This window comes from Neoarius graeffei, chromosome 28 (genome assembly GCF_027579695.1).
Source record: "Neoarius graeffei isolate fNeoGra1 chromosome 28, fNeoGra1.pri, whole genome shotgun sequence".
Lineage (NCBI taxonomy): Eukaryota > Metazoa > Chordata > Actinopteri > Siluriformes > Ariidae > Neoarius > Neoarius graeffei.
The window spans coordinates 24,202,451-24,228,096 of NC_083596.1; positions in this window are offsets into that span (position 1 = coordinate 24,202,451).

The following is a 25,646-nucleotide window of genomic DNA, read 5'->3' on the forward strand; positions in this document are numbered from 1 at the left end:
GGATCATTGTCATGCTGAAAGACCCAGCCACGTTTCATCTTCAATGCCCTTGCTGATGGAAGGAGGTTTTCACTCAAAATCTCACGATACATGGCCCCATTCATTCTTTCCTTTACACGGATCAGTCGTCCTGGTCCCTTTGCAGAAAAACAGCCCCAAAGCATGATGTTTCCACCCCCATGCTTCACAGTAGGTATGGTGTTCTTTGGATGCAACTCAGCATTCTTTCTCCTCCAAACACAAGTTGAGTTTTTACCAAAAAGTTCTATTTTGGTTTCATCTGACCATATGACATTCTCCCAATCCTCTTCTGGATCATCCAAATGCTCTCTAGCAAACTTCAGACTAGCCTGGACATGTACTGGCTTAAGCAGGGGGACACGTCTGGTGCTGCAGGATTTGAGTCCCTGGCGGCGTAGTGTTACTGATGGTAGCCTTTGTTACTTTGGTCCCAGCTCTCTGCAGGTCATTCACTAGGTCCCCCCGTGTGGTTCTGGGATTTTTGCTCACCATTCTTGTGATCATTTTGACCCCATGGGGTGAGATCTTGCGTGGAGCCCCAGATCGAGGGAGATTATCAGTGGTCTTGTATGCCTTCCATTTTCTAATAATTGCTCCCACAGTTGATTTCTTCACACCAAGCTGCTTACCTATTGCAGATTCAGTCTTCCCAGCCTGGTGCAGGTCTACAATTTTGTTTCTGGTGTCCTTTGACAGCTCTTTGGTCTTGGCCATAGTGGAGTTTGGAGTGTGACTGTTTGAGGTTGTGGACAGGTGTCTTTTATACTGATAACGAGTTCAAACAGGTGCCATTAATACAGGTAACGAGTGGAGGACAGAGGAGCCTCTTAAAGAAGTTGTTACAGGTCTGTAAGAGCCAGAAATCTTGCTTGTTTGTAGGTGACCAAATACTTATTTTACAGAGGAATTTACCAATTAATTTATTAAAAATCCTACAATGTGATTTCCTGGATTCTTTCCCCCCATTCTGTCTCTCATAGTTGAAGTGTACCTGTGATGAAAATTACAGGCCTCTCTCATCTTTTTAAGTGGGAGAACTTGCACAATTGGTGGCTGACTAAATACTTTTTTGCCCCACTGTGTGTGTGTGTGTGTGTGTGTGTGTGTGTGTGTGTGTGTGTGTGTGTGTGTATATATATATATATATATATATATATATATATATATATATATATATATATGTATGTGTGTATATATATATATATATATATATATATATATATATATATATATATATATATATATATAAATAGTGTGTGTAATTAGTAACATCCTGGACATTGTTTTCATTCACTGGAGTCGAGATGAAGACAAGCTTGAGGCCACAGTCTTCCGAGGAGCTAATGCTACAGGTACTTCAGATGAAGCTAATACCTCCCCGCCGAGCTATGCTACAATCCTGTATGCTCTTAATGTGCTACGTACCGACCTTCAGAACACTAAAACTGAAACATGTCAGACTATTGACACTCGAATTCAAGAGATAGCTTCTACTATTAGGGGAGAGCTTACTGTTTTCAAAACGGAGACTCAGGCTGATATCTTGGCCCTACAGGCTGCAAGTCCTCAACATACCTCAACTATTACAGATTTAGAACAGTCTGCCACATATAGCTCTGATGCTGTAGCTAAACTCCAGTCAGAGGTGAAGCGCCTTTGCACAGAAGTTGACTACCTTACAGATAAATGTACAGATCTGGAAGGGCACTCAAGAAGACAGAATGTGAGGATTGTGGGGTTGAAAGAAGGACCTGAAAAGGGCATGAATATTGGAACATTTGTATCTCGGCTCCTGAAGGAGATGCTGTCCTTGGAAGATAACCCGTTAGTGGATCGCGCACATGGGGCTCTGCGAAAACGGCCTGGTGATACAGAGCCACCTTGCGCACTCATCGCACGACTCCACTATTATCATGATGTAACAGCGGTCTTTAAACAATCTGCCAAAATGAAAGCACTTCTTTTCAAGGGACAGAGAATTCGTATCTTTCCCGACTTTACTCCTGAGGTGGCGAAGTGCAGAGCTGCGTTTAACAAAACCAGGGAACTTCTACAAGATCAACCAGGAGTTCGATACGGAATGCTTTACCCAGCGAAGTTGAGAGTGGCATTCAATGGTACAGAGACTGTATATACCGATGCAAATAAAGCTCAAGAATTTGCGGAGCGCCACTTTGGAAGCAAGATCACAGAGGACCAGTCTGCTGATCACAGTAACTCGGACGATAGGATGGAGTAGCATTGAAGTGTGAAATGGCTCACCCTCAATCCAGAACTGGCGTCCAAATCCCTGATGACTTGGGTGACCTATGACTCAGAAAGACTAATTGCAATACTATAGGCTATTATGTTCAGATTAAATCACTTGTGTAAAAATGTTAATTTTGGTTAGAGAAATAGATTTGGTTGCGGAGCTATTTGACTTCTTACTAGAAGTGCTAGGTAAGGGAGGTAATTTGTATCTCGGCTCCTGAAGGAGACGCTGTCCTTGGAAGATAACCCGTTAGTGGATCGCGCACATAGGGCTCTGCGAAAACGGCCTGGTGATACAGATCCACCTTGCGCACTCATCGCACGACTCCACTATTATCATGATGTAACAGTGGTCTTTAAATAATAGGTTTATATTGTGTTTGCTACTTAGATGTTTGGGTTTTTTTTCTTTTTTATGTAACTTCCTTAGAGGGGTCGCGCCTTACTATGAGGTTTTCTTTAGTATAGGCAAGACATTGAGTTCATGGGGAGGGTGGTATTGGGACTTCCTTAAAAAGCATGTGGACACATCTATTGCATTAATAAGGCAGAAAATGGTTGTGTTTGTTTTAGAATTACACAAGATAATGTGACACAACTGGAGAAGGGGAGACTAATTACTGTAGTTCCCTGGAATGTTAAAGGTCTGAATCAGCCAGTGAAAAGGGGAAAGATTTTAGCACATTTAAAAACTTTTATCCAGTGACAATGTTTCTTCAAGAAACTCATCTGAACAGGAATGAATATATTAAATTGCGCTGTAGATGGATTGGACAAACTTATCATGCTACATGTGCAGTAAGATCAAGAGGGGTGGCTATTTTATTTAGGGTACTCCATTCATCCACAAAACCACAATTGCTGATAGAGAAGGTCGATTTCTAATAGTAGCAGGTGAATTGTATTCACTTCCTGTCACTCTGGTCAATGTCTATGGGCCTAATCTAGATTCACCATCTTTTTTCAGACATGTCCTTGCTCAGATTCCCGATATCTCCCAAACTAATCTACTTATAGCAGGTGACATATTTGGATCGGTCATCAAGTCATAGAGCACCATCTTCAAAATCAAGCATATTTTTGAAATAATTTTTAAGAAATTCAAATATTTTTGATGTTTGGAGAATTTTTCATCCCCAGGAGAGGGCTTATTCCTTTCATTCTAATGTTCATTATGTCTATACATGAATTGATTATTTTCTGGCAGACTCCAAATTGCTTTCACTTACAGATAAAGTTAAATACCATGATATAATCATTTCAGATCATGCCCCTCTCTCACGTTCTTTAAAACTTAAAGACCTACCCAAGTGTAATAAGCTGTGACGACTTGACCCACAACTTTTGAAAGAGCCAGAGTTTTGTGCATTTGTTGGGGCACAAATTGCTTTCTTTTTTGAAATGAATGATCTACCTGACACATCGCCATCTATATTGTGGGAAACTTTGAAGGCTTACATAAGAGGATGCATAATATCTTTCCAGGCTGAAAGAAAGAGAATGAAACGGGCTGAACTGGCTCAGCTTGAAAAACAAATCAACCATATGGACAGAGAAAATTCTGCGTGTCCTTCTACTGGCAAATACAAGAAAATACTTTCATTGCGGTATAAATACAATCAGATACTCTCAGAACATATAGCCAGGGCTTTTATGTTTACACAACAAAAGTATTTTGAATTTGGGGAAAAACCTCATAAATTACTGGCTAGACAACTTAGAAAGATGGAAAATGATCGCACAATAACTCAAGTGAAATCAGAACATGGGGATTTATTAGTATCCTATAAAGATATTAATCATAGATTTCAACAATTTTATGAAGAGTTGTATGCATCTAGGACTTCAGGAGATAATTCTATTATAGACAAATTCTTGGATAGCTGTGACCTTCCCACTTTAGAACAACAGGACCAGGATTTCCTTAACCTCCTAGGGCTTAGCGGTCACATGCGTGGACAGCACTTAATGGAAATTCATAACAAGAATCCACATATGTGGACATACTTTTTCTCTAAAAGTACATCTTATCAAAAGATGATGCTTAGTTTTTATTCTAATCAGGTTCTAATAAGCCCAAATAGCAAAGAGAAATAAAAAAATGCATGTAAAAAAACAGCTTGGGCCTTAGGAGGTTAATGCTGACCTTTCCATTTTACAAATACAGGAAACAATTCAACTAATGAAAAATAGTAAGACTCCAGGACCTGATAGTTTTCCAAATGAGTTTTATAAAGAATTTAGTGATCATCTCTCTCCATACCTATTGAAAATGTATATGCAAGCAAAAGAAGATGGCACTCTGCCTCCTCCTTTGAATGAGGCCATCATAACAGTATTGCCCAAAAAAGGAAAAGATCCAGTGGAAGTGAGCAGCTATAGACCAATTTCACTTTTGACATCCGACCAAAAGATATTAGCTAAAACTCTTTCTCTCAGACTTAATTCTTTAGTTAGTAAACTTATCCATCCTGATCAGACAGGTTTTATACCAAATAGACACTTTTTTTTTTTTTTATCTCCGACGCCTCTTTAATGTAATCTACTATCAGAAAAAGAACACAGATGGTTTAACTATCCTGTCGTTAGATGCGGAAAAAGCTTTTGATCAATTAGAATGGCCTTACCTATTTTCTACACTGAGGAGATACAAAGTTGGTAACTGTTTTGAAAAATGGTGGTTGATTTCTGTATGACAGACCTTGTGCCAGAATGGTAACTAATGGCATACTTTCCCCACCCTTTTTTTTTACACAGAGGCACTAGACAGGGCTGTGCTTTATTGCCTCTACTTTTTGCCCTGGCTATTGAGCCTCTGGCACAAATGATTCGGTCTGAGCCCCGCATACATGGATGTGGTTTAAATAACACATTAAGTAAGATTTCACTATATGCAGATGATATCTTATGTTACTGAACCTTTTTCTTCAGTACCAGCCATACTAGACATAATATCCCAATTTGGAAGCTTCTCAGGTTACAGGATTAATTGGTCTAAGAGTGAATTAATGCCTATAAAGATCCAAGACCTTTCAGCCTTGCGAAGATTTCCCTTCAAGATATCACTGCAAGAATTCACATATTTAGGCATCAGAGTTACCAAAGACTTCCAGTCACTGTATAAGTCTAACTTCCCTCCTTTAATATCCAAACTGCAGAACAACATTCAGTTTTGGAGATCACTTCCCCTTTCATCAGTAGGAAGAGTTAATGCGATAAAGATGGTCTTTCTCCCTCAAATTCTCTATCTCTTTCAAAACATTCCTATATTCCTTCCCAAGAGATTCTTTAAACAGCTTGATTCAATTATTAATCCATTTTTGTGGGACTATAAAACACCTAGAATAAGAAAAGCACATCTTTGCAAATTCAAGGCAGATGGTGGGATGGCCCTTCTGGATTTTTTTTTTTTTTGTATTACCAGGCCTGTGCTTTCTGCACCATTATAATGTGGTTGGATTACGCTTTTATAGATCCAACCTGGATTGTAATGGAAAGAGCGGATTGTGCTCCATATGACATTGGCACATTGGTGTTAGCACCAACAAAAATAGACAACTCATGTTACAGTCATAACTGTATAATTCACAATGTTATCCACACTTGGCAGCAGATTAAGTCTAGATTCAATGTCAAGTCTCTATCCTTCTCTTTACCTATAGCTAGAAACCCATTTTTTGCCCCATCCTGCATGGACTATGCCTTCTCACAATGGAGAGATCTGGGTATTCTAAACATTGGCAACCTCTTCATAGATAGAAATTTTGCTTCTTTCAGTCAGCTTCAAAGTCAGTATGGTCTACAGTAAAATAATTTTTTCAGATACTTACAAGTGAGGGACTATGTAAAGAAACATATACCCCAACTTGAAGGTGTTGAACCTATGACTTTGGATGGGTTGTTTAAACTTGGAGGTAGGGCTAGACACTTAATCTCCATACTTTATACCTCATTATTAAGCAAATCCTTACCATCTACACAGGGGATTAAAATACTCTGGGAACAAGAGTTTGGAGAGGGGATAAGTGATGAACTTTAGAGCTTTAGAGAACATACATAAGTGCTCTGTTAACTCAAGGCATTGCCTTATTCAGGTTAAGATAGCCCATAGACTTCACCTTGCTAAAACATAACTACACAGAATATTTCCAGACATTTCCCCACCGTGTGATAAATGCATGGCAGATGAAGCCTCTCTTCAGTTATTTTCTTTGCCCCAAGTTAATGCCATTCTGGGTCCAGATATTTCATTCAATATCAGACATGCTAGAGACATTGCTGGAACCAGATCCATTCTTGGTTGTGCTTGGAGTCTCAGATAAATTTTACTCACTTCCAACATGTCAACAAAAACTGTTATCATACACGTTAATTACAGCGAAGAAAGTAATTTTACAGTTTTGGAAGAAAAGTGAGACCCCTTCTGCTAAAATGTGGCTGGAGGAAATGATCAGACTGTTGCACCTGGAAAGGATATGGTTTGTGCTATCAAACAGACTTGACAAATTTGAAAAGATTTGGTACCCAGTTAATATTGACTGGTTGAGTTAATTCATGGTATGATCTGACTGCCTCAATGTTGCCATGGTTCAGGAGGTCCCGGGGGGGGATAGGGGTGTGTGTGTCTCTTGTTGTTGTTACATTTGTTTGTTGTCTTTAATCTTAAAAACTGAGTATATCTGTGTGAATGTCTTTGTGCTAAGATACTTCTTTCAATAAAACAGATTTAAATACAGAAAAACTTGACAAAAAAAAACAAGGAGAAATTCAGGCAGGGGGAATCAAGAAGACACAATACCAATGAGCTGTACCAAGGTGAGGAAAGTCTACAAATGGAGTCTGGCAAATGGAGTAGCTCCAAACAGTTCTTAAAAAGCCCTGGCTGATGGGAGAGGAGTGGTAGCAGGTGTGGGAGTACCGCTTCAGGAAATGGCCTTCAGCAAGGCAGGACTGAATTCCTGTCCTGGATCTGGCCTGGAGCCGGCATGGAAGTCCCACAATCTAAGGCATGGATGGACTGGACTGTGACAGTACCCCTCCTTCAACAGGCGCCTCAGAAAGTGCCTCAGGGTGTTGTTGGTAGAAGTCCGTGATGAGGGTGGGATTCATGATGAACCTGGCAGGAACCCAGCTCCTCTCCTCAGGACCATATCTCTCCCAGTCAACCAGGTACTGGAGTCCTCTGCCTCAGTGTCATATCTTCAGCAACCTCCTGACAGTGAAGACCTCACCACCATCTATGAACCTGGGAGGAGGAGTTTGGAGGGTGGGGACAGGGAACTGGAGACAAGGGGTTTGACTTGGGAGACATGGAAAGTTGGGTGAATATGGCGCATGGTTATGGGCAGAGACGGTCTTACAGAGCAGGGATTAATTACCTTGGAGACGGGGAAAGGTCCTATGAACCTGGGAGTCAATTTGCGGGAGACCGTCTTGGGGGCAAGTGGAGAGCATTACCCGCTGCCCCACCCAATAGATGGGAGCTGCCGAGTGGTGCTTGTCGGCTTGCTCTTTAAACATCTTGACACCACGTAGGAGCTTTTTCCTGGTCAATGCCCACATTCTCCTGCAGTGGTGCACAAACATCTGGGCAGAGGGCATGGTGACAACTACAGTGGTGCTTGAAAGTTTGTGAACCCTTTAGAATTTTCTATATTTCTGCATAAATATGACCTAAAACATCATCAGATTTTCACACAAGTCCTAAAAGTAGATAAAGAGAACCCAGTTAAACAAATGAGACAAAAATATTATACTTGGTCATTTATTTATTGAGGAAAATGATCTAATATTACATGTCTGTGAGTGGCAAAAGTATGTGAACCTTTGCTTTCAGTATCTGGTGTGACCCCCTTCTGCAGCAATAACTGCAACTCAACGTTTCCAGTAACTGTTGATCAGTCCTGCACACCGGCTTGGAGGAATTTTAGCCCGTTCCTCCGTACAGAACAGCTTCAACTCTGGGATGTTGATGGGTTTCCTCACATGAACTGCTCGCTTCAGGTCCTTCCACAACATTTCCATTGGATTAAGGTCAGGACTTTGACTTAGCCATTCCAGAACATTAACTTTATTCTTCTTTAACCATGCTTTGGTAGAACAACTTGTGTGCTTAGGGTCGTTGTCTTGCTGCATGACCCACCTTCTCTTGAGATTCAGTTCATGGACAGATGTCCTGACATTTTCCTTTAGAATTCGCTGATATAATTCAGAATTCATTGTTCCATCAATGATGGCAATCCGTCCTGGCCCAGATGCAGCAAAACAGGCCCAAACCATGATACCACCACCACCATGTTTCACAGATGGGATAAGGTTCTTATGCTGGAATGCAGCGTTTTCCTTTCTCCAAACATAACGCTTCTCGTTTAAACCAAAAAGTCCTATTTTGGTCTCATCTGTCCACAAAACATTTTTCCAATAGCCTTCTGGCTTGTCCATGTGATCTTTAGCAAACTGCAGATGAGCAGCAATGTTCTTTTTGGAGAGCAGTGGCTTTCTCCTTGCAACCCTGTCATGCACACCATTGTTGTTCAGTGTTCTCCTGATGGTGGACTCATGAACATTAACATTAGCCAATGTGAGAGAGGCCTTCAGTTGCTTAGAAGTTACCCTGGGATCCTTTTGGACCTCGCTGACTATTACACGCCTTGCTCTTGGAGTGATCTTTGTTGGTCGACCACTCCTGGGGAGGGTAACAATGGTCTTGAATTTCTTCCATTTGTACACAATCTATCTGACTGTGGATTGGTGGAGTCCAAACTCTTTAGAGATGGTTTTGTAACCTTTTCCAGTCTGATGAGCATCAACAACACTTTTTCTGAGGTCCTCAGAAATCTCCTTTGTTTGTGCCATGTTACACTTCCACAAACATGTGTTGTGAAGATCAGACTTTGATAGATCCCTGTTCTTTAAATAAAACAGGGTGCCCACTCACACCTGATTGTCATCCCATTGACTGAAAACACCTGACTCTAATTTCACCTTCAAATTACCTGCTAATCCTAGAGGTTCACATACTTTTGCCACTCACAGATATGTAATATTGGATCATTTTCCTCACTAAATAAATGACCAAGTATAATATTTTTGTCTCATTTGTTTAACTGGGTTCTCTTTATCTACTTTTAGGACTTGTGTGAAAATCTGATGATGTTTTAGGTCATATTTATGCAGAAATATAGAAAACTCTAAAGGGTTCACAAACTTTTAAGCACCACTGTACTTCTTGGATGGGGAAGAGTGGTGGCTGGTAACCCAGAGAGCACTGGAAGGGGGAAAGACCTGTAGCAGAGGTGGGTAAGGAGTTGTGAGCGTACTCTATCCAAGGAAGGGTCTTGCTCCAGGAGGCAGCATCCTTGGACACCATGCACCTGAGAGCCACTTCCAGCTCCTGGTTGGCCCGTTCCATCTGTCCATTGGTCTGAGGATGAAAACCTGAAGACAGACTGCGAGAAGCACCAATGAGTTTACAGAAAGCCTTCCAGAATTGGGCAGAGAACTGGGGTCCACAGTCTGATATAATGTCTGAGGGGAGTCCATGTAGACGGAAAACATGGAGTATCAGCAATTCGGCAGTCTCCTTGGCGGTGGGAAGCTTGGGCAGAGGGATAAAATGAACAGCTTTAGAAAAACGGTCGACAACAGTGAGGATACAAGTATTGCCACCTGAATTGGGGAGTCCTGTGACGATATCCAGGGCTGTGTGTGACCAGGGCCAGTGGGGAACAGGAAGGGGTCTCAGCAGGCTGGCAGGGGGTCTGTTGCCAGTCTTGTTCCTGGCGCAGATGTCGCAAGCTGCCACAAACCTCTGGACGTTCTCCTTGATGCATAGCCACCAAAAACATTGTCGGATGAGTGCCAGAGTCTGGGCTGCTCCTGGGTGGCATGCCATTCTGGAGCCATGACCCCACTGCAACACCTGTGCCCGCACAGAAACAAAAAGATGGTTAGGAGGTGCATTTACTGGGCCCTGGGTCCTGCTCATGGGCCTTCTGGACCAGGGTTTCCACCTCTAACAGAGCGGCCCCCACCAGGCACCATGGAGGAAGGATGGTCTCGGGGCGGTCAGTTCCTCCTGGAGGGGAGAAAACATTCTGGACAAGGCATTGGGCTTACCATTCTTAGAGCCTGGGCAGAAGAAAAGTGTGAACTTGAAGTGAGAAAAGGAGAGACCATCGGGCCTGACGAGAATTGAGGCACTTGGCAGTCCTGAGGTATTCGAGGTTCTTGTGATCTGTCCATATGATGAAGGGAAGATCTGACCCCTCCAATCAATGTCTCCATTCTTCCAAGGCCAGTTTAATGGCCAACAGTTCCCTATTGCCAAGTCATAGTTTCTCTCAGAGGGGGAAAGCCAACAAGAGAAGAAGGAGCAAGGAAACAGAACTTCTATGGAACTCACATTTCTTGGCCTTAACAAAGTTTATTTTCCAGGAGTCGCTGAAGGACCTGCCTGATGTGGATGCAGTGTTCATCAAGGGAGTGGGGAAAAAAAATCAATATACCATCCAGATAAACAAAAACGTTAAGGTAGTCCCTCAGGACATCATTAACAATGGCCTGGAAAACCGCGGGAGCATTAGTCAGGCCGAATGGAACCATGAGATATTCGTAGTGGCCCATGGGGGTGTTGAACGCCGTCTTCCATTCGTCCCCTTCCCTGATCCTCACGAGGTGCTAAGCATTACGCAGGTCTAGCTTGGTGAAAATCTGGGCTCCCTGGAGTAACTCAAACACCGTAGACATGAGAGGTAGGGGGTAATGGTTCTTGATGGTGATGTCATTTAGCCCAAGGTAATCAATGCAAGGGTGCAAGGATTTGTCCTCCACAAAAAAGAATCCTGCCCCTGCAGGAGAAGAGGAGGGACAAATAATTCCAGCTGCTAAGGACTTGGTGATGTATTTATCCATGGCTTGCCTTTCAGAAGGAGAGAGAGAGAGAGAGAGAGAGAGAGAGTAAAGTTGCCCCTTAGGTGGTGCAGTCCCAGGGAGAAGGTCAATTCCACAATCATAGGGCCTATGGGGAGGAATGGAAACTGCTTGAGACTTGCTGAACACAGGTTTTAAGTCATTATACTCAGGAGGCACGTTATGCCTCGGTCACAACCAGAGTTAGCCAGGGCAGACCAAGAACTATGGGCACATGGGGATTACTCATGACAAAAAACTGGATGGATTCAGAGTGGTTGCCAGAAATTCTTAAGGTGACCAGGGCTCTTCTATGGGTGATGGTGGTCAGACCAGTACTGTTAAGGGTCAGGAGAGTGAGGGATGGGTTCAGAGCCAGTAGTGGAATCCCCAGGCACTTGGCAGTGGTTGAGCAGATCAGGTTTCTGTCAGCCCCTGAATCAATGAGTGCCTGGAGGTCGTGGGGCTGATTGCCATGGATAATGACCACTGAGAGTAGCGGTCGATTGGTAGGGGGCTGATTCTGGACATTGCCCACCAGGGCCCCTAAACTCACTGGTGGGCTCTTCCTTTTAAAGGGCAAGATTGGCAGAAATGCCCCAGCTGTCCGCAATAAAAACATGCTCTCATATCCCAATGGTGCTGTCATTCCTCAGGTGAGATGTAGACTCTGTCTGCCTGCATTGGCTCAGCGGAAGGAATGGGAGGCTGAGTGGGAGCAAGACTAGTCAGAGTTCTCTCTTTCACCCACTGTCTGATCCGGGAGTCAATATGACTGGTGAGGTCCATGAGACCGGGGAGATTAGGTGGCAGTTCTCGTGAGACCAGCTCATCCTTGATGGAGTCTGACAGCCCATTCTAAAATGCGTCAAACAAGGCACTCATTCCAGCCACAAGATGCCGCCAAAGTGCGAAACTCAATCGCATAGTCAAAAGCGGACCGGGCACCCTGCCGCAGCCCCATGATTTCTCTTGCTGCCTCTCTGCCAGACAGAGAGCAATCAAAGGTTCGCCTCATCTCCTCTGTGAAATCCTTGAAGCTGGTGCAGCATGGTACATTGGTGTCCCACAAAGCTGTTCCCCACTCCCTAGCTTTGCCAGTGAGGAGAGTGATGGTGTAGGCCACTCAGGAATGCTCTGTAGGGAAGGCCAGTGGTTGAAGCTCAAGGGTTAGCAAGCATTGAGATAAAAATGATCTGCAGGTACCTGGTTCTCCGTTGTATGGCTGTGGGGCGGGAAGTCTCGGCTCTCTGAAGAGGGCTGGAGCAGGAGCTGGAGGAGCGGTAGGTGGAGGGGGTTGTGTAGGAGCAGACGTTACTTGAAGCTGTTGTAGCTGAGTGGCAAGAAGATTGAGCATGTCAGAGATGGCGACAAGGTTTTGATTCACCTGTTGGATGTCCTATTGGTGGGTCCCAAGGAGCGCTCCCTGTTTCTGCACCGCTGCTCTTAGCTGGGCGAAATGTACTTTTGTCCCAACTTTTTTGGATTTGGGGTTGTACAAGAAAAGGAAAGTAAGTTCAGTTGCACCAGTTCTCCCGGAACGTGAGCCGAGCAGTAATGGTGGAGTACTCAGTATGGAGAAAATGGAGAATGAGTGGACCAGTCATCAGATTTTTCCACTGGATATACTTGCCTCAGCAGCAATATTTTGCCCTTATGTGGAAGAAGCGAATGAACAAAGAACTGAACGAAGAACTGAAAGTCAGATTGTTTCAAAACAATCGGCCACAAGCTTGGCCTTCAAGAAGCGAGAGCACAGACTGCTAAGATGCGACTCTCATTTGGTTACATAACAACAACAACAACACTCGTTGTTTACCTGCATTTGGATTAATAAGCTCTTTACAGGCTCTCTTGAGGAACCTAATGTTTAAGTTCATGTTTCGGCTGGATAAGTCTCAAAACTGTATTATAATGACTCTCACAAGCCCCAGATGCAGCTCTGTTAGATATCAGTCATATTTGTGGAAACATTGGTATGGATGCCTGTTAAGACTGTCATGACTGATAATATATTTGTATGTATCTGTGTTTTTTTTTTTTTTAATGTATGTGTATGTCTTGTTATTGGGCCTAGAGCTTGTAATAAAGTTTAATTATAATACATGTAATTTGTATTGTGTATTTAAGTTACTGGTATAAGATTATTTAATTTGCTTCAGAATGTGATTTTCTCAGTTAATCTGATTTTTTTAATTAGCCTTTTACATTTTATCAGTGAAAATGCATGCATAAGTTATAACGCTGTGGCAGTAGGGGCGTGGCCGAGCGTCGGTCTGTGAATGGAGGGCAGAGTCAGGGAAGGTGAGTGGTCATGTCACTACACCTGTTGTCAATTAACGTGTGTTTGTGTATCTCTTCCAGTGACCACGCCCTATAAAAGGAGAGTGAGAAGGGGAGGTCGGTGCGGAGGGCTTGCTAGTAGCCTTGTGTATGTGTGTGTCTGTGAGAGAGAGTCTGAGTTGTGTGCTGAAAAGCAGCAATAAAGAAAATAATTAAATCGCAAACAACTGCCTGCCGTGCTTCTGTGCTCCACCCACATCAGAGTCTCGCAACAGTGGTGCCGAAACCTGGGAAGAGTGCAGAAGGGAACAGCCCCATGGAGTCCTCGCCGTTTAAGGACCTGATCCATGCCCTCACCACAGCCCAGCAGAGCCAGCACCAAGCACTGGTCACCCTCTGAAAGGAGCAAGAACAACGGTTCGAAGCCTTGGTGCTGGCCCAACAGGAGGACCACCAGGCATTCCGGCGCCTGCTTGCATAGGCGGGGCCCACGACCGCCACCGGAGCAGACCCTCCCCACCTCCCCCTAACAAAGATGGGTCTGCATGACAACCCGGAAGCCTTCCTTGCGCTCTTTGAGAAGGCAGCGGAGGCATGGGGTTGGCCAGTGGACCAGTGCGCAGCGCACCTCCTCCCCCTGCTGATGGGTGAGGCGCAACTGGCCGTGCTGCAGCTTCCCGCCGACAGCCGGCTCGTGTACTTGGACCTTTGAAGAGCCATCCTCCAGCATGTCGGCCGCTCCCCAGAGCAACAACGGCAGCACTTCCGCTTGCTGTGCTTGGAGGAGGTCGGCCGGCCATTCGTGTTCAGGCAGCAACTCCGGGACGCCTGCCAGCGGTGGCTGAGGGCAAACGACCGCAACGCCGAGGGAGTGATCGACCTGGTGACACTGAAGCAATTTGTCGCGTGACTTCCGGAAGGAACGGCAGAGTGGGTCCAGTGTCATCACCTGGCATCACTGGACCAGGCAATCAAGCTGGCAGAGGACCACATGGCAGCAGTTCCGATGGCAGGACGGCGTGTCTCCTCTTCTCTCTCTCTCTCTCTCTCTCTCTCTCTCCCTCTGCTTCCTGTCCTCGCCCCATTCCCCCACTGCGGGGGCCGGCTCCCCCCCAGCTGGCCTGGCGCACCCGTGGTGTCCTCCTGTTTCCCCCTTCCTTGTCTGTGTCTCCTCCCCCTCAGGTGAGTGATGTCCGGAACACCGGTGCAGAGGGAGAGCCTGGGCCAGTGTGCTAGCACTGCAGGGAGCTGGGACATCTCCAACATCATTGCTCCGCGATGGAGGTGGGCACGGTGGTCTGGGTCCCCAACGTGCCAGAAACCGCCCTCGATCGGGCCGGAGTGTATCGAATACCGGTAAGCATCCAAGGGGATACGTATCAGGCTTTGGTGGATTCCAGCTGTAACCAGAGCTCAATCCACCAAAGCCTGGTTCAAGATGAGGCATTGGGGAGAGCATGAATGGTGAAGGTGTTGTGTGTGCACAGGGATGTTCACAACTATCCTTTAGTGTCTGTCCACATTCTATTTCGAGGGGAAAAACATAGTGTAAAGGCGGCGGTTAACCCTCGTCTCACCCACTCACTAATTTTGGGGACTAATTGGCCGGAGTTTAAGGAATTAATGACTCACATTGTGAAGAGTGGGTCCTGCCGTAATTCAGCTAGGGAAAGCCCCGGAGTAGCATTGGCGGGAGAAGCTGTCACAGAGCCATCTACGTTAGCACTGCGTCAGGGCGATACGCAGAGTGAGGAGCACCCCGCCCCTCCTCCCTCTCTCGGGGATTCCCTTGGGGATTTCCTGTTAGAGCAGTCGCGAGACGGGACTCTGCGGCATGCATTTGACCAAGTGAGAGTAATCGATGGTCAAATTCTCCAGCCAAATGCGACGCCGGCCTTCCCCTACTTTGCTATTATTAAGGATAGGCTATACCAAGTGATGCAGGACACTCAAACTGGCAAAAAGGTAACACAGCTGTTAATTCCAAAGAGCCGCCGGGAATTCATATTCCAAGCGGCTCACTTTAATCCCATGGCCGGACACTTGGGGCAGGATAAGACACTAGTCCGAATAATGGCCCGGTTCTATTGGCCAGGGATGTGCGGGGATGTCTGTCGGTGGTGTGCGGCGTGCCGCGAATGCCAATTAGTAAATCCCGTGGCCACTCCAAAAGCGCCTTTGTGCCCTCTCCCTTTAATTGAGACCCCGTTTGAAAGAATTGGGATGGATCTCGTCGGGCCATTAGATCGGTCAGCACGGGGATATCGCTTTACTTTAGTTCTGGTGGACTATGCAACGTGATATCCGAAAGCAGTGCCTCTCCGCAATATCTCAGCATGCAGTATAGCAGAAGCACTCTTCTGTTTATCTCCCGGGTCAGGATTCCGAAAGAAATCCTGACAGACCAAGGTACTACATTCATGTCACGCACACTGCGCGAGCTGTATGGGTTACTGGGGATTAAGCCTATCCGCACCAGCGTCTATCACCCACAAACGGATGGCTTAGTAGAACGGTTCAACCGAACTCTCAAAAATATAATTAGGAAGTTCGTAAGCGAAGATGCACGTACTGTAATTGGGATAAGTGGCTCGAGCCCCTGTTATTTGCAGTACGAGAGGTCCCACAATCCTCCGCAGGTTTTTCACCATTTGAATTGTTATATGGGCGTAAGCCGCGTGGCATTTTAGACGTGCTACGTGAAAATTGGGAGGAGGGACCTTCACCTAGTAAGAACGAAATTCAATACATTCTCGACCTGCATGCCGAACTCCACACACTCACGCACTTAACCCAGGAGAATTTGCGGCAGGCGCAAGAATGTCAAGCCCGACTGTACGACAGGGGCATGTGCCTTAGGGAGTTCACACCGGGAGAGAAAGTACTCGTATTACTGCCCACGTCGAGCTCCAAATTGGTTGCCAAGTGGCAAAGGCCCTTCGAGGTCACACGGCGAGTCGGGGACATCAACTATGAGGTGAGGTGAATGGACAGGGATGGGGCACTGCAAGTTTACCACCTCAATCTTTTAAAACGTTGGAATGAGGAGGTCGCCGTGGCGTTGGTGTCGGTAATTCCAGAGAAGGCGGAGCTGGGGCCAGAGGTTCAAAAAAGAAAATTTACATCGCCCACCACTCCGGTCCCCTGTGGAGAACACCTCTCCCCGACCCAGCTCACGGAGGTAGCCCAGTTGCAGAAAGAATTTCCCGACATGTTTTTGCCCCTGCCCGGCCGCACCCACCTCATAGAACACCACATTGAGACGCCCCTGGGGGTGGTAGTGCGCAGCCGCCCTTATCGTCTGCCCGAACACAAAAAAAAGGTGGTCCAGGATGAACTTGAAGCCATGCTCGAAATGGGCATAATCGAGGAGTCCCACTGCAACTGGAGCAGCCCAGTGATCCTGGTCCCCAAGACCAATGGGTTGGTCTGGTTCTGTGTGGACTATAGGAAAGTCAACGCAGTGTCTAAATTTGACGCATACCCAATGCCTCGCATTGATGAGTTGCTCGATCGATTAGGCGCTGCTCATTTTTATTTGACACTGGATTTTGACTCCTCTGTCCTAGAGAAAACGGCCTTTCCTACACCATTTGGCTTACACCAATTCTTCACACTTCCTTTTGGGCTGTTTGGGGTGCCTGCTACGTTCCAGTGGCTTATGGACAGGGTCCTCCACCCCCACGCCACCTACGCAGCCGCGTATCTGGATGACATCATCATCTACAGTAATGACTGGCCGCGGCACCTTGAACACCTTAGGGCTGTCCTAAAGTCGCTGAGGCGGGCGGGTCTCACAGCCAACCCAAAGAAATGTGCGATTGGGCGGGTGGAAGTACGGTATCTGGGCTTCCACTTGGGCCATGGGCAGGTGCATCCCCAAATTTATAAGACGGCAGCGATTGCGGCCTGCCCGAGGCCCAAGACCATAAAGGGGGTGAGACGGTTCCTGGGGTTGGCTGGCTACTATCGGAGGTTCATACCTAATTATTCGGATGTCACCAGCCCGCTGACTGATCTCACTAAAAAGGGAGCACCAGATCCAGTCCAGTGGATGGAGCAATGCCAACAGGCTTTCTCTAAGGTAAAGGCTGCACTGTGTGGGGGGCCACTGTTACACTCCCCTGACTTTTCTCTCCCCTTTATTTTGCAGACAGACATATTGGACAGAGGGCTGGGGGCCGTTCTGTCCCAGGAGGTGGAGGAGCGTCCCGTCCTGTACATTAGCTGGAAGCTGTCGATGCAGGAAGGCAGGTACAGCACGATTGAAAAGAGTGCCTAGCCATCAAGTGGGTGGACCTCGCCCTCTGGTACTACCTGCTGGGGCGCCCTTTCACCCTCTGTTCGGACCATGCGCCCCTCCAGTGGCTCCATCACATGAAGGATGCCAACGCACGGATCACCCGTTGGTATCTGGCACTCCAGCCATTTAAATTCGAGGTGGTCCACAGGCCGGGGGCACAGATGGCGGTGGTGGATTTTCTCTCCCGTTGGGGGGGGGGGGAGTTGGCTTCAGACCGGACGGCTCCTCGGCCTGAGTCGGTCGGTGGGGGTATGTGGCAGTGGGGGCGTGACCGAGCGTCGGTCTGTGAATGGAGGGCGGAGTCAGGGAAGGTGAGTGGTCATGTGGTCATGTCACTACACCTGTTGTCAATTAACGTGTGTTTGTGTGTCTCCTCCAGTGACCGCGCCCTATAAAAGGAGAGCGAGGAGGGGAGGTCGGCGCGGAAGGCTTGCTAGTAGCCTGTGTGTGTGTGTCTGTGAGAGAGAGTCTGAGTTGTGTGCTGAAAAGCAGCAATAAAGAAAATAATTAAATCGCAAACAACTCCCTGCCATGCTTCTGTGCTCCACCCACATCAGAGTCTCGCTACAAATGCCCATCCTGTTTTAATGAGAGTCACATGAGACTGTCAGTTCAATTCCATCCAATTCTCTAGACGGCTTTGTTCTCTGGCTTTATTTCGTAAGGTGGGGGCCTCCGTGGCCGATGTATTACTATCGGATTCACTTTCCGATGGTTCGAACTGATACGGTTCTACATGTATAGCAGTAGCATGTGTACACACTCCAATTTCAGGACCATCACAGTCAGATGTATTACTATCTGAGGAATCTGAAGAATCTCCAATAAATCCAAACGAAGAGGCCATTGCAACCACTCTCGCCTGCCGAGTCTGGCTTTGGTCTATAGCTGTCAAAGGCCTCGGCCTTAAAACCAGTTACCACTGTCACGTCACGCACTCAGGGCTGGCTGGCTCAGTGGGGCAGCTTGAATGCCAACTTTGTGGTCGATTTTAACTCTCAAAAATATATATATTTTTATTCTCATTTATACAGCATACAAGAGTTAGGGATGGAGATACTATCCCCTCAGAAATGTATTTAAAAATAAAGGTTCTGCGTATCTCCTTTAAAATATAAAATAGTTTTAATTTCTTTCAAAATTTTCTTTATTGGTAATTCTATTTGTGTCTTTCATAGTATTAATGTCTTCATTGTTGTTCTAAAATGGTGAAAGTGAAGAAACCCCTTCTATGGGAAAGTGTGTCAAAAAAGTGAAAACTAAATACTCAGATATGCTGGGCTGCAATAATAAAAGAAAAAAGATTTATTATTTGAGCAGGACCTTAAAGAAACAGAGATGTACAGAGTAAATGCAAACACACCTGAACAGCAAAACACATTCTAGTTAGCTATTAGACTGGAAATAGATGCATGCTACTTGGACAAGTGTCACATGAACAGTGAGTGGCAAGAATGTAACTGAGGTCAAGATGTAATGGTTACATTCAGAACTGTTCTCTCTCCACATATTTCCTGTGGTTGAATACCAAGCATTTAGTCTAGCAGTCGTAGTGCATTCCAAATGATGCACAATGCCATGTTATAACCTATGTAGACAGTATAAGTAGTAAATGAAGAAATTTGGTATTCAGGCTAATTGCATTTTGGTTTTTAAAAAAGTATTCCTGTATGATGAAGATGGTAAATGTTGAGTTGCAGGCCTGATAAATGTAAGGTGTGGCAAACTCCAAGTCCAAAATACTTCTACAACTTCCCTTCTAAACCACCTTCTCAACAGCCAGTGGGCAATATGAATACCTGGTATGACCCGTATGGCCTGGCCAGTCTTTTATGAACGTGCTCAGTGATATGCTCCACAGGTATGCCGTGGTTTAAACTATTGACATCTTGGTGTATTCCCTCAGTCTCCCCCCCCCCCCCCCCCCCCCCCCAGGGTTCTCAATGCCAACTCCATCCATTATCTGTAGCTGCTTATCCTGTTCTACAGGGTCGCAGGCAAGCTGGAGCCTATCCCAGCTGACTATGGGTGAGAGGCAGGGTACACCCTGGACAAGTCGCCAGGTTATTGCAGAGCTGACACAGAGACAAACAACCATTCACACCTATGGTCAATTTAGAGCCACTACTTAACCTAACCTGGATGTCTTTGGACTGTGGGGGAAACCGGAGCACCCGGAGGAAACCCACACAGACATGGGGAGAACATGCAAATTCCACACAGAAAGGCCCTCGCCGGCCGCTGGGACCTTCTTGCTGTGAGGCAACAGTGCTAACCAACTGCACCACCATGCCGCCTCAATGCCAACTCATCTCCCGAAAACATCATTTTGGTCACAGCTCTGATTTTCTGATCTAATTTTGCCATTCACTATTAAGGTATATGCCTCAGAGATGGGAGTAGGGGTTGTTCTGTCACAGAAGCAAAGAGTCCTGTTTCTTGTAAAATAAACTCACCCACTGAAAGGAAGTAAAATGTGTGTAACTCCATCAAGCTGGTCCTTGAGGAGTGGCACCATGAGCTGGAGGGCCTAACAAAACTCATGAAGGCTCTTTACCAGGTTCTCTTTTACAATTTCCTACACACAATACAGTTCACTGCCACCCAGCAATGAGCCCAGCTGCTTAGTTGCTCTCATTCTCTGGGAGAGGGATATGAATTCTCTGAAGTCTTGGACTGAGTGATCTCTGCAGAAGGTATACATTCCAGTCGCCAGCTAGGGCAAGCTAATTACATGGACGTACATATTCATCACTATACCTTCTGCAGCATCTGCTCAAAGGCTGCCAGACTGGTTAACAGCATTGACCTCCAGGCTGTCAGACTCCTGAACACTGTGCTACCCCACTTCAAAAACATTGCCCTGGGATCCAAGTAACATCCTCCACCCCACTCCAGACACTTTATTATTAACAACACACATCTCACTTTGTTCATTTACTGCAATGACATATTGTTTATAGCACACCAACACTTTGTACTGACTTATTACAGTACTGTGTGCTCACTTAAACTCAGTTCCTGTCATGCTCCGCCCCAGACATCCACTCCAGAGATTACGGATCTCCCATGCCAGCGCCGATCCGGATCCGGAATTCCATCTAACTTGAACTCACTTCCTGGTTTTCACCGCTGCATATTTAAAGGGCGTTCTCAGACTCTGACTTTGCCAGAACGTCTTGTTTTGCTACTCTAGCCGTTTCTGTGCCTCGTTGCATTTCATGGTTTTTCTCTCTAGCTTATTTTTCTAATTCATGGTTTTTTTGCACCGAGTTTTTTTTTTTCTTGTTCATGGTTTTTTGCACTAGCGCTTTTTCTTGTTCATGTTTTTTTTTGCCCTTATCTGTCTTGTGTTTGTCAAGTTTTTTTGTCTCTTTTTACCCGGACTATTTTTGCCATTTGTGTTTTTGTCCTGTTTGTTTACCTTTTTGCCACGCCCTTTTTTTCCCCTGTATTAAATCACCTGGGCGGCACGGTGGTGTAGTGGTTAGCACGGTCGTCTCACAGCAAGAAGGTTCCAGGTTCGAACCCGGTGGCCGGCGAGGGCCTTTCTGTGTGGAGTTTGCATGTTCTCCCCGTGTCTGCGTGGGTTTCCTCCAGGTGCTCCGGTTTCCCCCACAGACCAAAGACATGCAGTTAGGTTGACGTGGGGTGGCCTTGGGCTGAGACGCCCTTGAGCAAGGTACCTAACCCCTGACTGCTCCCCGGACGCTCTAGTGTGGCTGCCCACTGCTCTGGGTGTGTCTGCTTCAGATGGGTTAAATGCAGAGGATGAATTTCACTGTGCTTGAAGGCTGTCATCGTGACACCATTTAAGCCAAACAGACCAGAAGCAGCTCTGTGTTTACTTGCAAACCGAGCACACATTTAGGAGGTTCATTTATTTAACCACTTTCTAAATATACCTTTTTTTTGCTGGAGAGAAACATACAGGGTCTGGGCTCACGCTAGCCGCTCGCACGTCCGCAAATTGCGAAGTTTTATTCCAATTTGCGAAAAGAAAATCATCTGTATTCGCATTTTATGTGAAAGTCATTTAAAGTTTAAGCAAAATCCATCAAACAATTGCGATTTCTCAAGATGAACAGTACCTTTCGTGTCTATCTTCGATGTTTTGATTTATAACCAACGCCCCCGAGTTTCGAAGATTCTTATTGGTTGACCGCAAATTATGTCTTCCAATAGCAGCGCATAGACATATAAACATAGACGCCGCCTTCTGCGTAGAATCATACGTCATCCTCGCCGCCATATTGGATGTGACAAAGTGGAGATTCTTCAACCGTCTCTGGTACAGTGTCTAGACAGTAGCCGAGAATAAAGATGCCTCATTCATGTGCTGCGTTTAACTGTACCAACAGGTTTACCGTCCAAACGAGATCACATGGGATTACCTTTCACAGGCGAGACTGGAAAAATACTTTTCAATACTGTTCCTTCAGTCTTCAGTTTCCCAGCTCATCTCCACCGGGTAGGTGTATAGTTATAAGCAGTGAGAATTAGATAATACAGTGCCACACTATGATGAACGTTTTTGAATGTATGATGAATGTTTTTAACCTTTCTGAATGTGAAGGAATCAGTGATGTATTTTGTTTTGGTATGACGTTAGAACCTGGCCGAACTCAGTTTGGCGGTCATTCAGAATATTGACGGGTATTTTGCACACTATTTATAACCATCACATTAAAAGTTATGTGTTGTTTTGATGCCTGTTTGTTTCCCAAATATATACGTGTGTGTCTTAATGGGTGAATAAAAGGCATCGAGTTAAATATTATTTTAGAAAGGGGCTTTATGAAGTTCAGTCCATTTACTTGCATTGGTTTACGGGGAAGATTTGCCACATCAAATACGGCGGACACTCTGACGTATCCCAGCAACGGGGCCACCAGCTCAATGCAGCGTCTATGTTTATATGTCTATGTAGCATCGGACCTTACATATAAAATGATCAATTTCCGAGTTGCGCTGATAATGTCGGTGTAGCGCTTACAAAGTGTGGGTGGAGCACAGAGGACGGCAGGACAACGCTTTAGAGGCAGAGAAGGCTTTTTATTAAACAACTTTTCAGTTTCAATCGGCAGTTTCTAGTATGCGGCGTAATACACACACACACACACACACACACACACTCTGCGTTCTGGTCCCGGGTTGCGCTCCCTCTGCTCTCCCTCTGCCTCCTTAAATAGGGAGCAGTTACTGGGAAAACACACAAAACACAGGTTAACTACCGTCAGGTGTAGCGATTCTGCCACTCACCTTTCCTGGCTCCGCCCTCCTGGCACAGACCGGCGCTTGACCACGCCCCCGCTGCCACATACCCCCGCTGCCACATACCCCCACCGCCCGACTCAGGCCGGGCGCCCGTCCGGCCTGCAGCCGACTCCCCCCCCCCCCCCCCCCCCCCCCCTTGACAGGAGAGGAAGTCCACCACGACCATCTGCGCTTCCGGCCTGTGGACCACCTTGAAGTTGAAGGGTTGGAGTGCCAGATACCAACGGGTGATCCGCGCGTTGGCATCCTTCATGCGGTGGAGCCACTGGAGGGGCGTGTGGTCCGAACAGAGGGTGAAAGCGTCCCCAGCAGGTAGTAACGGAGGGCGAGGACCGCCCACTTGATCGCCAGGCATTCCTTTTCAATCGTGCTGTAGCGCCCCTCACGCACTGACAGCTTCCGACTGATGTATAGGACGGGGCGATCCTCCCCCTCCACCTGCTGGGACAAAACGGCCCCCAGCCCTCTGTCCGACGCGTCCGTCTGTAACATAAAAGGGAGAGAGAAGTCAGGGGAGTGTAAAAGTGGCCCCCCACACAGTGCAGCCTTTACCTCAGAAAAAGCCCGCTGGCACTGCTCCGTCCACTGGACCGGATCTGGCGCCCCCTTTTTAGTGAGGTCAGTCAGCGGGCTGGTGACGTCCGAATAATTAGGTATAAACCTACGATAGTAGCCAGCCAGCCCCAGGAACTGTCTCACCCCCTTTTTGGTCTTGGGCCTCGGGCAGGCCGCAATCGCTGCTGTCTTATTAATTTGGGGACGCACCTGCCCGTTGCCCAAGTGGAAGCCCAGATACCGTACTTCCACCTGCCCAATCGCACACTTCTTCGGGTTGGCAGTGAGCCCCGCCCGCCTCAGCGACCTAAGGACGGCCCTCAGGTGTTGCAGGTGCCGCTGCCAGTCATTACTATAAATGATAATATCATCCAGATAAACGGCCGCATAGGTGGCGTGGGGCCGGAGGACCCTGTCCATCAGCCGCTGAAACGTAGCGGGCGCCCCAAACAGCCCAAACGGAAGTGTGACAAACTGGTGTAAGCCGAACGGTGTGGAAAAGGCCGTTTTCTCCCGGGATAATGGAGTCAAGGGGATCTGCCAATATCCCTTCGTCAAATCCAGTGTCGAGTAAAAGCGAGCCGTGCCTAGTCGATCGAGCAGCTCATCAATACGAGGCATTGGGTACACGTTGAATTTAGACACCACGTTGACTTTTCTATAGTCCACACAGAACCGGACCGACCCGTCGGCCTTGGGTACCAAGACCACCGGGCTGCTCCAGTCACTGTGGGACTCCTCGACGATGCCCATTTCGAGCATGGCCTGAAGTCCTTCCCGAACCACCTTTTTCTTGTGCTCGGGTAGCCTATAAGGGCAGCTACGCACTACCACCCCCGGGGGCATCTCTATGTGGTGTTCTATGAGGTTAGTGCGACCGGGCAGGGGCGAGAACACATCCGAAAACTCGGCCTGCAACTGGGCGACCTCCGTGAGTTGGGTCGGGGAGAGGTGGTCTCCACAGGGGACCGGAGAGGTACGTGATGCCAATGTCCCTTTTTGAACCTCCGGCCCCAGCTCCGCCTTCTCCGGAACTACCGACACCAAAGCCACGGGGACCTCCTCGTTCCAGAGTTTAAGCAGATTGAGGTGGTAGATCTGTAGTGCCCCCTCCCTGTCCGTTCGCCTTACCTCATAGTCGACGTCCCTGACTCGCTGTGTGACCTCAAAGGGTCCTTGACACTTGGCGATTAATTTGGAGCTCAACGTGGGCAACAGGACGAGTACCTTATCTCCCGGAGTGAACTCTCTAAGGCGCGTGCCCTTGTTGTACAGGCGGGCTTGCCGTTCCTGGGCCTGCCGCAAATTCTCCTGAGTTAGGTGGGTGAGCGTGTGGAGTTTTGCGCGCAGGTCCATAACGTACTGAATTTCGTTTTTAGTCTGTGAAGGTCCCTCCTCCCAATTTTCCCACAGTACATCTAAGATGCCGCGTGGCTTATGCCCATATAATAATTCAAATGGGGAGAACCCCGTGGAGGCTTGGGGGACCTCTCGCACTGCAAATAACAAGGGTTCGAGCCATTTATCCCAGTTACGTGCGTCCTCACTTACGAATTTTTTTATTATATTTTTGAGGGTGCGATTGAACCACTCAACTAAACCGTCCGTTTGTGGGTGATAAACGCTGGTGCGGATCGGCTTAATACCCAGTAGCCCATACAGTTCGCTCAGTGTTCGTGACGTAAACGAGGTGTCTTGGTCAGTCAGAATCTCTTTCGGGATTCCAACCCGGGAGATGATGTGGAAGAGGGCCTCTGCAATACTGCGTGCTGAGATATTGCGAAGAGGCACCGCTTCCGGGTATCGCGTTGCATAGTCCACCAGAACCAATATAAAGCGGTACCCTCGTGTTGACCGATCTAATGGCCCGATGAGATCCATCCCAATTCTTTCGAACGGGGTCTCAATTAATGGTAGGGGGCGCAAGGGCACTTTTGGAATGGCCGCTGGATTTACTAACTGGCATTCGCGGCACGCCATACACCACTTACGGACGTCGCTGCGAATCCCTGGCCAATAGAATCGGGCCATTATCTGGGCTAGT